The sequence below is a fragment of the Staurois parvus genome, unplaced genomic scaffold, assembly GCF_062004578.1.
Source record: "Staurois parvus isolate SC_StPar_1 unplaced genomic scaffold, SC_StPar_1.0 ptg000333l, whole genome shotgun sequence".
In the NCBI taxonomy this organism is placed as follows: domain Eukaryota; kingdom Metazoa; phylum Chordata; class Amphibia; order Anura; family Ranidae; genus Staurois; species Staurois parvus.
This window is the reverse complement of record NW_028318129.1, coordinates 555379-570013: the sequence shown is the minus strand read 5'-3', so window position 1 is coordinate 570013 and position 14635 is coordinate 555379. Positions and strand designations below refer to the sequence as shown.

Sequence of the window (14635 nt, the reverse complement as noted above, 5' to 3'; positions counted from 1 at the left end):
CACTCTCCTCCTCCATGGCTCCTCTTTCACATTCACTTTTACCTCCCCGCTCTCCAAGCCCTCCTGCTGCACACCTGCACTCAAGCAAACAACCTTTTCATCCCCTGCTCGTTTGCCAGCTCGGCCCACTCACAAACAAATCAGCCCTCTCAAAATACAATGCTAGCTGCTGCATCGGAACACTCACAGACAGAAGAGCAAGAAAAAACTCACAAGAAATGCATGGCTAACAAATCAGGCGCTCATTTGCAGCTTCACCAGGGAACACAGGTATCTCACCCCCTTCACCAAACAGGGCTTAGTGCTTGCTGGCAAATCCCTTCTTGGCAATCCCAGAGGTCAGGCGTTACCTGGAGTTGGCCACCAGCTTTGCACACATCTCAGGAGGGATTTTGGCCCACTCCTCTTGGCAGATCCTCTCCAAATCATGAAGGTTTGGCGGCTGACGTTTAGCAACTCCAACTTTCAGCTCCCTCCACAGAGATATTGTCAGCCGGATGAAGGTCTGGAGACTGGCTAGGCCACTCCAGGAGCTTAACGTGCTTCTTCTCCAGCCGCTGCTTTGTTGCCTTGGCCGCGTGTTTTGGCTCCTTGTCATGCTGGAACAGCCACCCGCCATTCATTTTCAATGCCCTGGCTGAGGGGAGAAGGTTCTCGCCAAAGATTTGCCGCTCCGTTGCCCCGTCCATGGTCCCCTTGATGCGGTGCAGTTGTCCTGTCCCCTTAGCAGAAAAACACCCCCAAAGCAGCATATTTCCACCGCCATGTTTGACAGTTGGGATGGTGTTCTTGGGGTCATAGGCAGCATTCCTCGTCCTCCTCCTCCTCCTCCAAACGCGGCGAGTTGAGTTGATGCCAAAGAGCTCCATTTTGGTGGTCTCATCTGACCAGGACACTTTCAACCAGTCCTGCTCTGCCTCATTCAGATGTTCAGTGGTAAACTTCAGACGGGCCTGGACATGTGCTCTCTTGAGCAGAGGGACCTTGCGGGCACTGCGGGATTTCAATCCTCGTCGGCGTAGTGTGTTACCCATTGTTCTCTTGGTGACTGCGGTCCCAGCTGGCCGGAGATCATTGACAAGATCCTCACTCGTAGTTCTGGGATGATGCCTCACTGTTGTCATGATCATTGACACTCCACGAGGGGAGATCTTGCTCGGTGCACCGGTCCTAGGGAGACTGACAGTTGCTTTGTGTTTCTTCCATTTGCGAATGATTGCACCGACTGTTGTCACCTTCTCACTAAGCTGCTTGGCCATAGTTTGGTAGCCCAGTCCAGCCTTGTGTAGGTCTTCGATCCTGTTGCTGACATCCCTGGACAGCTCTTTGGTCTTTGCCGTGGTGGAGGGTTTGGAATCTGATGGTTTGATTGCTCCTGTGGACAGGTGTCTTTTATACAGGTAAGAAAATGAGATTAGCATCTCTCCCTTTAAGAGGCTTCTTCTAATCTCAGCTTGTTACCTGTGTGAAAGACACCTGGGAGCCAGAAATGCTGCTGAATGATAGGGGATGGAATACTTATTTCCCTCAGGAACATGCGAATCAGTGCATCATTGGTTAGACATGCAGTGCTTTTGAATGTTTTCTTGCTAGTCTGTCTCTCAGTCAATACACCTAGCATTGGATTTTTAGACCGATCGATCATTTGTTTGTGAGCAGGCAAAGATTCAAAATCAGCAGGGGGTGAAATACTCCTTTCCTTCACTGTAGCTCCCCCAAAGTCCTCAGGCAAGCCTAGGCTTTTGTGAGCCCGCTTCCCTTTTGCGGCCCGCTCTTTTCAAAACACGCTGGCTTTCTTCTCTGTGTCCCTCAGGAGCTGGCCATGCATCCAGCCCCCTCCGGCAGCGGAGCAACGCTCAGACGCCACCCCCCAGCCAGCTAGCCCCGTCCTGCATCCCGCTTTGGCTCCACGGCCCAGCCCTTTGCCAGCGCTCTCCTCAGCCGCTTTGGCGCTCTCACGCCTGCTCTCCAGTCGCCTTGCGCCGACACATTCCGCTGCGCTCCCCAGGCCGGGGGACAGCAGCGGGGAAGGCACGCGCGCCGGCCCCCCAAGCCAGCCAGAAGCAACAGAGCCGCCGAAGGCCACGATACCTGCGCCCTGAGGCGGTTAGAGCGCTGGGCCCGCTGCTGGAGGCAGGGGCCTGAGCGTCAGGGCCCTGTGGTGTGCGCAAGGGGGAGCCGGCCACTGGGGCGGTGAAAAAGAGCGAGGGCCGGAGCGCAAGGAACTGGCGTTTGTAGGCCCCGGTGCCAGCAGGGTCCCTAGCCTTGGTTTGGGTCAGGGGCAGGGAGGCGGGAGCGCTGTGCGGCGCCCCGAGAGGTCTGGCTGGCAAGCGAGCTTGGCCCCTTGCTTTGCGGTGTGCTTTGCGGCTGCTGTGTCCAAAGCTTGCTCCCTGCGGCTGGTGTGCTGCTCAGCCCTGCGAGCCAAAGGCTTGAAGTCAGGCCAGGGGAAGGCGGGAAGGAGAAGGAGGAGCGGTTGAGGCCAGGCTGGTGTGGTGTGCTTGTGCGTGAGGAGGTGCGGTCAGGAAGAGGTTAAAGAGGGAGCAAAGCAGCGGGAGGGAGGGAGGCAGGGGTTTGAGGAGAGTGAGTGAGAGAGGAGAGACGGGGCGGTGTGTGTCAGTTGTGCCGGTGGGTGAAAAGGAAAGAGCAGTAGCAGCAGGCGGCTTGTCCTGGGTAGTAGAGCCGAGGAAAGGCGGAGGCCAGGCTGCCCGTGACAAGTAGAAGAGGCTTGAAGGAGAGCCTGAGTACTGCCTACGGCCACACCACCCTGAACGCGCCCGATCTCGTCTGATCTCGGAAGCTAAGCAGGGTCGGGCCTGGTTAGTACTTGGATGGGAGACCGCCTGGGAATACCAGGTGCTGTAGGCTTTTGCTTTTCCTCCAGCAGGGGTCACTCTCCTCCATGGCTCTTTCACATTCGCTTTTACCTCCCCGCTCTCCAAGCCCTCCTGCTGCACACCTGCACTCAAGCAAACAACCTTTTCATCCCCTGCTCGTTTGCCAGCTCGGCCCACTCACAAACAAATCAGCCCTCTCAAAATACAATGCTAGCTGCTGCATCGGAACACTCACAGACAGAAGAGCAAGAAAAAACTCACAAGAAATGCATGGCTAACAAATCAGGCGCTCATTTGCAGCTTCACCAGGGAACACAGGTATCTCACCCCCTTCACCAAACAGGGCTTAGTGCTTGCTGGCAAATCCCTTCTTGGCAATCCCAGAGGTCAGGCGTTACCTGGAGTTGGCCACCAGCTTTGCACACATCTCAGGAGGGATTTTGGCCCACTCCTCTTGGCAGATCCTCTCCAAATCATGAAGGTTTGGCGGCTGACGTTTGGCAACTCCAACTTTCAGCTCCCTCCACAGAGATATTGTCAGCCGGATGAAGGTCTGGAGACTGGCTAGGCCACTCCAGGAGCTTAACGTGCTTCTTCTCCAGCCGCTGCTTTGTTGCCTTGGCCGCGTGTTTTGGCTCCTTGTCATGCTGGAACAGCCACCCGCCATTCATTTTCAATGCCCTGGCTGAGGGGAGAAGGTTCTCGCCCAAGATTTGCCGCTCCGTTGCCCCGTCCATGGTCCCCTTGATGCGGTGCAGTTGTCCTGTCCCCTTAGCAGAAAAACACCCCCAAAGCAGCATATTTCCACCGCCATGTTTGACAGTTGGGATGGTGTTCTTGGGGTCATAGGCAGCATTCCTCGTCCTCCTCCTCCTCCTCCAAACGCGGCGAGTTGAGTTGATGCCAAAGAGCTCCATTTTGGTGGTCTCATCTGACCAGGACACTTTCAACCAGTCCTGCTCTGCCTCATTCAGATGTTCAGTGGCAAACTTCAGACGGGCCTGGACATGTGCTCTCTTGAGCAGAGGGACCTTGCGGGCACTGCGGGATTTCAATCCTCGTCGGCGTAGTGTGTTACCCATTGTTCTCTTGGTGACTGCGGTCCCAGCTGGCCGGAGATCATTGACAAGATCCTCACTCGTAGTTCTGGGATGATGCCTCACTGTTGTCATGATCATTGACACTCCACGAGGGGAGATCTTGCACGGTGCACCGGTCCTAGGGAGACTGACAGTTGCTTTGTGTTTCTTCCATTTGCGAATGATTGCACCGACTGTTGTCACCTTCTCACTAAGCTGCTTGGCCATAGTTTGGTAGCCCAGTCCAGCCTTGTGTAGGTCTTCGATCCTGTTGCTGACATCCCTGGACAGCTCTTTGGTCTTTGCCGTGGTGGAGGGTTTGGAATCTGATGGTTTGATTGCTCCTGTGGACAGGTGTCTTTTATACAGGTAAGAAAATGAGATTAGCATCTCTCCCTTTAAGAGGCTGCTTCTAATCTCAGCTTGTTACCTGTGTGAAAGACACCTGGGAGCCAGAAATGCTGCTGAATGATAGGGGATGGAATACTTCTTTCCCTCAGGAACATGCGAATCAGCGCATCATTGGTTAGACATGCAGTGCTTTTGAATGTTTTCTTGCTAGTCTGTCTCTCAGTCAATACACCTAGCATTGGATTTTTAGACCGATCGATCATTTGTTTGTGAGCGGGCAAAGATTCAAAATCAGCAGGGGGTGAAATACTCCTTTCCTTCACTGTAGCTCCCCCAAAGTCCTCAGGCCAGCCTAGGCTTTTGTGAGCCCGCTTCCCGTTTGCGGCCCGCTCTTTTCAAAACACGCTGGCTTTCTTCTCTGTGTCCCTCAGAAGCTGGCCACGCATCCAGCCCCCTCCGGCAGCGGAGCAACGCTCAGACGCCACCCCCCAGCCAGCTAGCCCCGTCCTGCATCCCGCTTAGGCTCCACGGCCCAGCCCTTTGCCAGCGCTCTCCTCAGCCGCTTTGGCGCTCTCACGCCTGCTCTCCAGTCGCCTTGCGCCGACACATTCTGCTGCGCTCCCCAGGCCGGGGGACAGCAGCGGGGAAGGCACGCGCGCCGGCCCCCCAAGCCAGCCAGAAGCAACAGAGCCGCCGAAGGCCACGATACCTGCTCCCTGAGGCGGTTAGAGCGCTGGGCCCGCTGCTGGAGGCAGGGGCCTGAGCGTCAGGGCCCTGTGGTGTGCGCAAGGGGGAGCCGGCCACTGGGGCGGTGAAAAAGAGCGAGGGCCGGAGCGCAAGGAACTGGCGTTTGTAGGCCCCGGTGCCAGCAGGGTCCCTAGCCTTGGTTTGGGTCAGGGGCAGGGAGGCGGGAGCGCTGTGCGGCGCCCCGAGAGGTCTGGCTGGCAAGCGAGCTTGGCCCCTTGCTTTGCGGTGCGCTTTGCGGCTGCTGTGTCCAAAGCTTGCTCCCTGCGGCTGGTGTGCTGCTCAGCCCTGCGAGCCAAAGGCTTGAAGTCAGGCCAGGGGAAGGCGGGAAGGAGAAGGAGGAGCGGTTGAGGCCAGGCTGGTGTGGTGTGCTTGTGCGTGAGGAGGTGCGGTCAGGAAGAGGTTAAAGAGGGAGCAAAGCAGCGGGAGGGAGGGAGGCAGGGGTTTGAGGAGAGTGAGTGAGAGAGGAGAGACGGGGCGGTGTGTGTCAGTTGTGCCGGTGGGTGAAAAGGAAACAGCAGTAGCAGCAGGCGGCTTGTCCTGGGTAGTAGAGCCGAGGAAAGGCGGAGGCCAGGCTGCCCGTGACAAGTAGAAGAGGCTTGAAGGAGAGCCTGAGTACTGCCTACGGCCACACCAACTTGAACGCACCTGATCTTGTCTGATCTCGGAAGCTAAGCAGGGTCGGGCCTGGTTAGTACTTGGATGGGAGACCGCCTGGGAATACCAGGTGCTGTAGGCTTTTGCTTTTCCTCCAGCAGGGGTCACTCTCCTCCATGGCTCTTTCACATTCGCTTTTACCTCCCCGCTCTCCAAGCCCTCCTGCTGCACACCTGCACTCAAGCAAACAACCTTTTCATCCCCTGCTCGTTTGCCAGCTCGGCCCACTCACAAACAAATCAGCCCTCTCAAAATACAATGCTAGCTGCTGCATCGGAACACTCACAGACAGAAGAGCAAGAAAAAACTCACAAGAAATGCATGGCTAACAAATCAGGCGCTCATTTGCAGCTTCACCAGGGAACACAGGTATCTCACCCCCTTCACCAAACAGGGCTTAGTGCTTGCTGGCAAATCCCTTCTTGGCAATCCCAGAGGTCAGGCGTTACCTGGAGTTGGCCACCAGCTTTGCACACATCTCAGGAGGGATTTTGGCCCACTCCTCTTGGCAGATCCTCTCCAAATCATGAAGGTTTGGCGGCTGACGTTTGGCAACTCCAACTTTCAGCTCCCTCCACAGAGATATTGTCAGCCGGATGAAGGTCTGGAGACTGGCTAGGCCACTCCAGGAGCTTAACGTGCTTCTTCTCCAGCCGCTGCTTTGTTGCCTTGGCCGCGTGTTTTGGCTCCTTGTCATGCTGGAACAGCCACCCGCCATTCATTTTCAATGCCCTGGCTGAGGGGAGAAGGTTCTCGCCCAAGATTTGCCGCTCCGTTGCCCCGTCCATGGTCCCCTTGATGCGGTGCAGTTGTCCTGTCCCCTTAGCAGAAAAACACCCCCAAAGCAGCATATTTCCACCGCCATGTTTGACAGTTGGGATGGTGTTCTTGGGGTCATAGGCAGCATTCCTCGTCCTCCTCCTCCTCCTCCAAACGCGGCGAGTTGAGTTGATGCCAAAGAGCTCCATTTTGGTGGTCTCATCTGACCAGGACACTTTCAACCAGTCCTGCTCTGCCTCATTCAGATGTTCAGTGGCAAACTTCAGACGGGCCTGGACATGTGCTCTCTTGAGCAGAGGGACCTTGCGGGCACTGCGGGATTTCAATCCTCGTCGGCGTAGTGTGTTACCCATTGTTCTCTTGGTGACTGCGGTCCCAGCTGGCCGGAGATCATTGACAAGATCCTCACTCGTAGTTCTGGGATGATGCCTCACTGTTGTCATGATCATTGACACTCCACGAGGGGAGATCTTGCACGGTGCACCGGTCCTAGGGAGACTGACAGTTGCTTTGTGTTTCTTCCATTTGCGAATGATTGCACCGACTGTTGTCACCTTCTCACTAAGCTGCTTGGCCATAGTTTGGTAGCCCAGTCCAGCCTTGTGTAGGTCTTCGATCCTGTTGCTGACATCCCTGGACAGCTCTTTGGTCTTTGCCGTGGTGGAGGGTTTGGAATCTGATGGTTTGATTGCTCCTGTGGACAGGTGTCTTTTATACAGGTAAGAAAATGAGATTAGCATCTCTCCCTTTAAGAGGCTGCTTCTAATCTCAGCTTGTTACCTGTGTGAAAGACACCTGGGAGCCAGAAATGCTGCTGAATGATAGGGGATGGAATACTTATTTCCCTCAGGAACATGCGAATCAGCGCATCATTGGTTAGACATGCAGTGCTTTTGAATGTTTTCTTGCTAGTCTGTCTCTCAGTCAATACACCTAGCATTGGATTTTTAGACCGATCGATCATTTGTTTGTGAGCGGGCAAAGATTCAAAATCAGCAGGGGGTGAAATACTCCTTTCCTTCACTGTAGCTCCCCCAAAGTCCTCAGGCCAGCCTAGGCTTTTGTGAGCCCGCTTCCCGTTTGCGGCCCGCTCTTTTCAAAACACGCTGGCTTTCTTCTCTGTGTCCCTCAGGAGCTGGCCACGCATCCAGCCCCCTCCGGCAGCGGAGCAACGCTCAGACGCCACCCCCCAGCCAGCTAGCCCCGTCCTGCATCCCGCTTAGGCTCCACGGCCCAGCCCTTTGCCAGCGCTCTCCTCAGCCGCTTTGGCGCTCTCACGCCTGCTCTCCAGTCGCCTTGCGCCGACACATTCTGCTGCGCTCCCCAGGCCGGGGGACAGCAGCGGGGAAGGCACGCGCGCCGGCCCCCCAAGCCAGCCAGAAGCAACAGAGCCGCCGAAGGCCACGATACCTGCTCCCTGAGGCGGTTAGAGCGCTGGGCCCGCTGCTGGAGGCAGGGGCCTGAGCGTCAGGGCCCTGTGGTGTGCGCAAGGGGGAGCCGGCCACTGGGGCGGTGAAAAAGAGCGAGGGCCGGAGCGCAAGGAACTGGCGTTTGTAGGCCCCGGTGCCAGCAGGGTCCCTAGCCTTGGTTTGGGTCAGGGGCAGGGAGGCGGGAGCGCTGTGCGGCGCCCCGAGAGGTCTGGCTGGCAAGCGAGCTTGGCCCCTTGCTTTGCGGTGCGCTTTGCGGCTGCTGTGTCCAAAGCTTGCTCCCTGCGGCTGGTGTGCTGCTCAGCCCTGCGAGCCAAAGGCTTGAAGTCAGGCCAGGGGAAGGCGGGAAGGAGAAGGAGGAGCGGTTGAGGCCAGGCTGGTGTGGTGTGCTTGTGCGTGAGGAGGTGCGGTCAGGAAGAGGTTAAAGAGGGAGCAAAGCAGCGGGAGGGAGGGAGGCAGGGGTTTGAGGAGAGTGAGTGAGAGAGGAGAGACGGGGCGGTGTGTGTCAGTTGTGCCGGTGGGTGAAAAGGAAACAGCAGTAGCAGCAGGCGGCTTGTCCTGGGTAGTAGAGCCGAGGAAAGGCGGAGGCCAGGCTGCCCGTGAAAAGTAGAAGAGGCTTGAAGGAGAGCCTGAGTACTGCCTACGGCCACACCAACTTGAACGCACCTGATCTTGTCTGATCTCGGAAGCTAAGCAGGGTCGGGCCTGGTTAGTACTTGGATGGGAGACCGCCTGGGAATACCAGGTGCTGTAGGCTTTTGCTTTTCCTCCAGCAGGGGTCACTCTCCTCCATGGCTCTTTCACATTCGCTTTTACCTCCCCGCTCTCCAAGCCCTCCTGCTGCACACCTGCACTCAAGCAAACAACCTTTTCATCCCCTGCTCGTTTGCCAGCTCGGCCCACTCACAAACAAATCAGCCCTCTCAAAATACAATGCTAGCTGCTGCATCGGAACACTCACAGACAGAAGAGCAAGAAAAAACTCACAAGAAATGCATGGCTAACAAATCAGGCGCTCATTTGCAGCTTCACCAGGGAACACAGGTATCTCACCCCCTTCACCAAACAGGGCTTAGTGCTTGCTGGCAAATCCCTTCTTGGCAATCCCAGAGGTCAGGCGTTACCTGGAGTTGGCCACCAGCTTTGCACACATCTCAGGAGGGATTTTGGCCCACTCCTCTTGGCAGATCCTCTCCAAATCATGAAGGTTTGGCGGCTGACGTTTGGCAACTCCAACTTTCAGCTCCCTCCACAGAGATATTGTCAGCCGGATGAAGGTCTGGAGACTGGCTAGGCCACTCCAGGAGCTTAACGTGCTTCTTCTCCAGCCGCTGCTTTGTTGCCTTGGCCGCGTGTTTTGGCTCCTTGTCATGCTGGAACAGCCACCCGCCATTCATTTTCAATGCCCTGGCTGAGGGGAGAAGGTTCTCGCCCAAGATTTGCCGCTCTGTTGCCCCGTCCATGGTCCCCTTGATGCGGTGCAGTTGTCCTGTCCCCTTAGCAGAAAAACACCCCCAAAGCAGCATATTTCCACCGCCATGTTTGACAGTTGGGATGGTGTTCTTGGGGTCATAGGCAGCATTCCTCGTCCTCCTCCTCCAAACGCGGCGAGTTGAGTTGATGCCAAAGAGCTCCATTTTGGTGGTCTCATTTGACCAGGACACTTTCAACCAGTCCTGCTCTGCCTCATTCAGATGTTCAGTGGCAAACTTCAGACGGGCCTGGACATGTGCTCTCTTGAGCAGAGGGACCTTGCGGGCACTGCGGGATTTCAATCCTCGTCGGCGTAGTGTGTTACCCATTGTTCTCTTGGTGACTGCGGTCCCAGCTGGCCGGAGATCATTGACAAGATCCTCACTCGTAGTTCTGGGATGATGCCTCACTGTTGTCATGATCATTGACACTCCACGAGGGGAGATCTTGCTCGGTGCACCGGTCCTAGGGAGACTGACAGTTGCTTTGTGTTTCTTCCATTTGCGAATGATTGCACCGACTGTTGTCACCTTCTCACTAAGCTGCTTGGCCATAGTTTGGTAGCCCAGTCCAGCCTTGTGTAGGTCTTCGATCCTGTTGCTGACATCCCTGGACAGCTCTTTGGTCTTTGCCGTGGTGGAGGGTTTGGAATCTGATGGTTTGATTGCTCCTGTGGACAGGTGTCTTTTATACAGGTAAGAAAATGAGATTAGCATCTCTCCCTTTAAGAGGCTGCTTCTAATCTCAGCTTGTTACCTGTGTGAAAGACACCTGGGAGCCAGAAATGCTGCTGAATGATAGGGGATGGAATACTTATTTCCCTCAGGAACATGCGAATCAGAGCATCATTGGTTAGACATGCAGTGCTTTTGAATGTTTTCTTGCTAGTCTGTCTCTCAGTCAATACACCTAGCATTGGATTTTTAGACCGATCGATCATTTGTTTGTGAGCGGGCAAAGATTCAAAATCAGCAGGGGGTGAAATACTCCTTTCCTTCACTGTAGCTCCCCCAAAGTCCTCAGGCCAGCCTAGGCTTTTGTGAGCCCGCTTCCCTTTTGCGGCCCGCTCTTTTCAAAACACGCTGGCTTTCTTCTCTGTGTCCCTCAGGAGCTGGCCACGCATCCAGTCCCCTCCGGCAGCGGAGCAACGCTCAGACGCCACCCCCCAGCCAGCTAGCCCCGTCCTGCATCCCGCTTAGGCTCCACGGCCCAGCCCTTTGCCAGCGCTCTCCTCAGCCGCTTTGGCGCTCTCACGCCTGCTCTCCAGTCGCCTTGCGCCGACACATTCCGCTGCGCTCCCCAGGCCGGGGGACAGCAGCGGGGAAGGCACGCGCGCCGGCCCCCCAAGCCAGCCAGAAGCAACAGAGCCGCCGAAGGCCACGATACCTGCGCCCTGAGGCGGTTAGAGCGCTGGGCCCGCTGCTGGAGGCAGGGGCCTGAGCGTCAGGGCCCTGTGGTGTGCGCAAGGGGGAGCCGGCCACTGGGGCGGTGAAAAAGAGCGAGGGCCGGAGCGCAAGGAACTGGCGTTTGTAGGCCCCGGTGCCAGCAGGGTCCCTAGCCTTGGTTTGGGTCAGGGGCAGGGAGGCGGGAGCGCTGTGCGGCGCCCCGAGAGGTCTGGCTGGCAAGCGAGCTTGGCCCCTTGCTTTGCGGTGCGCTTTGCGGCTGCAGTGTCCAAAGCTTGCTCCCTGCGGCTGGTGTGCTGCTCAGCCCTGCGAGCCAAAGGCTTGAAGTCAGGCCAGGGGAAGGCGGGAAGGAGAAGGAGGAGCGGTTGAGGCCAGGCTGGTGTGGTGTGCTTGTGCGTGAGGAGGTGCGGTCAGGAAGAGGTTAAAGAGGGAGCAAAGCAGCGGGAGGGAGGGAGGCAGGGGTTTGAGGAGAGTGAGTGAGAGAGGAGAGACGGGGCGGTGTGTGTCAGTTGTGCCGGTGGGTGAAAAGGAAAGAGCAGTAGCAGCAGGCGGCTTGTCCTGGGTAGTAGAGCCGAGGAAAGGCGGAGGCCAGGCTGCCCGTGACAAGTAGAAGAGGCTTGAAGGAGAGCCTGAGTACTGCCTACGGCCACACCACCCTGAACACGCCCGATCTCGTCTGATCTCGGAAGCTAAGCAGGGTCGGGCCTGGTTAGTACCTGGATGGGAGACCGCCTGGGAATACCAGGTGCTGTAGGCTTTTGCTTTTCCTCCAGCAGGGGTCACTCTCCTCCTCCATGGCTCCTCTTTCACATTCACTTTTACCTCCCCGCTCTCCAAGCCCTCCTGCTGCACACCTGCACTCAAGCAAACAACCTTTTCATCCCCTGCTCGTTTGCCAGCTCGGCCCACTCACAAACAAATCAGCCCTCTCAAAATACAATGCTAGCTGCTGCATCGGAACACTCACAGACAGAAGAGCAAGAAAAAACTCACAAGAAATGCATGGCTAACAAATCAGGCGCTCATTTGCAGCTTCACCAGGGAACACAGGTATCTCACCCCCTTCACCAAACAGGGCTTAGTGCTTGCTGGCAAATCCCTTCTTGGCAATCCCAGAGGTCAGGCGTTACCTGGAGTTGGCCACCAGCTTTGCACACATCTCAGGAGGGATTTTGGCCCACTCCTCTTGGCAGATCCTCTCCAAATCATGAAGGTTTGGCGGCTGACGTTTAGCAACTCCAACTTTCAGCTCCCTCCACAGAGATATTGTCAGCCGGATGAAGGTCTGGAGACTGGCTAGGCCACTCCAGGAGCTTAACGTGCTTCTTCTCCAGCCGCTGCTTTGTTGCCTTGGCCGCGTGTTTTGGCTCCTTGTCATGCTGGAACAGCCACCCGCCATTCATTTTCAATGCCCTGGCTGAGGCGAGAAGGTTCTCGCCCAAGATTTGCCGCTCCGTTGCCCCGTCCATGGTCCCCTTGATGCGGTGCAGTTGTCCTGTCCCCTTAGCAGAAAAACACCCCCAAAGCAGCATATTTCCACCGCCATGTTTGACAGTTGGGATGGTGTTCTTGGGGTCATAGGCAGCATTCCTCGTCCTCCTCCTCCTCCTCCAAACGCGGCGAGTTGAGTTGATGCCAAAGAGCTCCATTTTGGTGGTCTCATCTGACCAGGACACTTTCAACCAGTCCTGCTCTGCCTCATTCAGATGTTCAGTGGTAAACTTCAGACGGGCCTGGACAGGTGCTCTCTTGAGCAGAGGGACCTTGCGGGCACTGCGGGATTTCAATCCTCGTCGGCGTAGTGTGTTACCCATTGTTCTCTTGGTGACTGCGGTCCCAGCTGGCCGGAGATCATTGACAAGATCCTCACTCGTAGTTCTGGGATGATGCCTCACTGTTGTCATGATCATTGACACTCCACGAGGGGAGATCTTGCTCGGTGCACCGGTCCTAGGGAGACTGACAGTTGCTTTGTGTTTCTTCCATTTGCGAATGATTGCACCGACTGTTGTCACCTTCTCACTAAGCTGCTTGGCCATAGTTTGGTAGCCCAGTCCAGCCTTGTGTAGGTCTTCGATCCTGTTGCTGACATCCCTGGACAGCTCTTTGGTCTTTGCCGTGGTGGAGGGTTTGGAATCTGATGGTTTGATTGCTCCTGTGGACAGGTGTCTTTTATACAGGTAAGAAAATGAGATTAGCATCTCTCCCTTTAAGAGGCTTCTTCTAATCTCAGCTTGTTACCTGTGTGAAAGACACCTGGGAGCCAGAAATGCTGCTGAATGATAGGGGATGGAATACTTCTTTCCCTCAGGAACATGCGAATCAGCGCATCATTGGTTAGACATGCAGTGCTTTTGAATGTTTTCTTGCTAGTCTGTCTCTCAGTCAATACACCTAGCATTGGATTTTTAGACCGATCGATCATTTGTTTGTGAGCGGGCAAAGATTCAAAATCAGCAGGGGGTGAAATACTCCTTTCCTTCACTGTAGCTCCCCCAAAGTCCTCAGGCAAGCCTAGGCTTTTGTGAGCCCGCTTCCCTTTTGCGGCCCGCTCTTTTCAAAACACGCTGGCTTTCTTCTCTGTGTCCCTCAGGAGCTGGCCACGCATCCAGCCCCCTCCGGCAGCGGAGCAACGCTCAGACGCCACCCCCCAGCCAGCTAGCCCCGTCCTGCATCCCGCTTTGGCTCCACGGCCCAGCCCTTTGCCAGCGCTCTCCTCAGCCGCTTTGGCGCTCTCACGCCTGCTCTCCAGTCGCCTTGCGCCGACACATTCCGCTGCGCTCCCCAGGCCGGGGGACAGCAGCGGGGAAGGCACGCGCGCCGGCCCCCCAAGCCAGCCAGAAGCAACAGAGCCGCCGAAGGCCACGATACCTGCGCCCTGAGGCGGTTAGAGCGCTGGGCCCGCTGCTGGAGGCAGGGGCCTGAGCGTCAGGGCCCTGTGGTGTGCGCAAGGGGGAGCCGGCCACTGGGGCGGTGAAAAAGAGCGAGGGCCGGAGCGCAAGGAACTGGCGTTTGTAGGCCCCGGTGCCAGCAGGGTCCCTAGCCTTGGTTTGGGTCAGGGGCAGGGAGGCGGGAGCGCTGTGCGGCGCCCCGAGAGGTCTGGCTGGCAAGCGAGCTTGGCCCCTTGCTTTGCGGTGCGCTTTGCGGCTGCTGTGTCCAAAGCTTGCTCCCTGCGGCTGGTGTGCTGCTCAGCCCTGCGAGCCAAAGGCTTGAAGTCAGGCCAGGGGAAGGCGGGAAGGAGAAGGAGGAGCGGTTGAGGCCAGGCTGGTGTGGTGTGCTTGTGCGTGAGGAGGTGCGGTCAGGAAGAGGTTAAAGAGGGAGCAAAGCAGCGGGAGGGAGGGAGGCAGGGGTTTGAGGAGAGTGAGTGAGAGAGGAGAGACGGGGCGGTGTGTGTCAGTTGTGCCGGTGGGTGAAAAGGAAACAGCAGTAGCAGCAGGCGGCTTGTCCTGGGTAGTAGAGCCGAGGAAAGGCGGAGGCCAGGCTGCCCGTGACAAGTAGAAGAGGCTTGAAGGAGAGCCTGAGTACTGCCTACGGCCACACCACCCTGAACGTGCCCGATCTCGTCTGATCTCGGAAGCTAAGCAGGGTCGGGCCTGGTTAGTACTTGGATGGGAGACCGCCTGGGAATACCAGGTGCTGTAGGCTTTTGCTTTTCCTCCAGCAGGGGTCACTCTCCTCCTCCATGGCTCTTTCACATTCGCTTTTACCTCCCCGCTCTCCAAGCCCTCCTGCTGCACACCTGCACTCAAGCAAACAACCTTTTCATCCCCTGCTCGTTTGCCAGCTCGGCCCACTCACAAACAAATCAGCCCTCTCAAAATACAATGCTAGCTGCTGCATCGGAACACTCACAGACAGAAGAGCAAGAAAAAACTCACAAGAAATGC

The 14635-nt window shown here is 56.6% G+C and overlaps 5 non-coding genes across 5 annotated transcripts; all 5 read left to right on the top strand.

Annotated features, from left to right (window-relative positions):
- Positions 1 to 2746: 2746 nt before the first annotated feature.
- LOC149457168 (5S ribosomal RNA) lies at positions 2747 to 2865 on the top strand. Its single transcript, XR_016313671.1, has one exon. It is a non-coding gene; the product is annotated as a 5S ribosomal RNA (ribosomal RNA).
- Positions 2866 to 5628: 2763 nt separating this feature from the next.
- On the top strand, positions 5629 to 5747 carry LOC149457167 (5S ribosomal RNA). The gene has a single exon (XR_016313698.1). It is a non-coding gene; the product is annotated as a 5S ribosomal RNA (ribosomal RNA).
- A 2763-nt stretch (positions 5748 to 8510) lies between these two features.
- Positions 8511 to 8629, top strand: LOC149457166 (5S ribosomal RNA). Its single transcript, XR_016313697.1, has one exon. It is a non-coding gene; the product is annotated as a 5S ribosomal RNA (ribosomal RNA).
- A 2757-nt stretch (positions 8630 to 11386) lies between these two features.
- Positions 11387 to 11505, top strand: LOC149457165 (5S ribosomal RNA). Its single transcript, XR_016313659.1, has one exon. It is a non-coding gene; the product is annotated as a 5S ribosomal RNA (ribosomal RNA).
- A 2769-nt stretch (positions 11506 to 14274) lies between these two features.
- LOC149457164 (5S ribosomal RNA) lies at positions 14275 to 14393 on the top strand. The gene has a single exon (XR_016313665.1). It is a non-coding gene; the product is annotated as a 5S ribosomal RNA (ribosomal RNA).
- Positions 14394 to 14635: the final 242 nt, after the last annotated feature.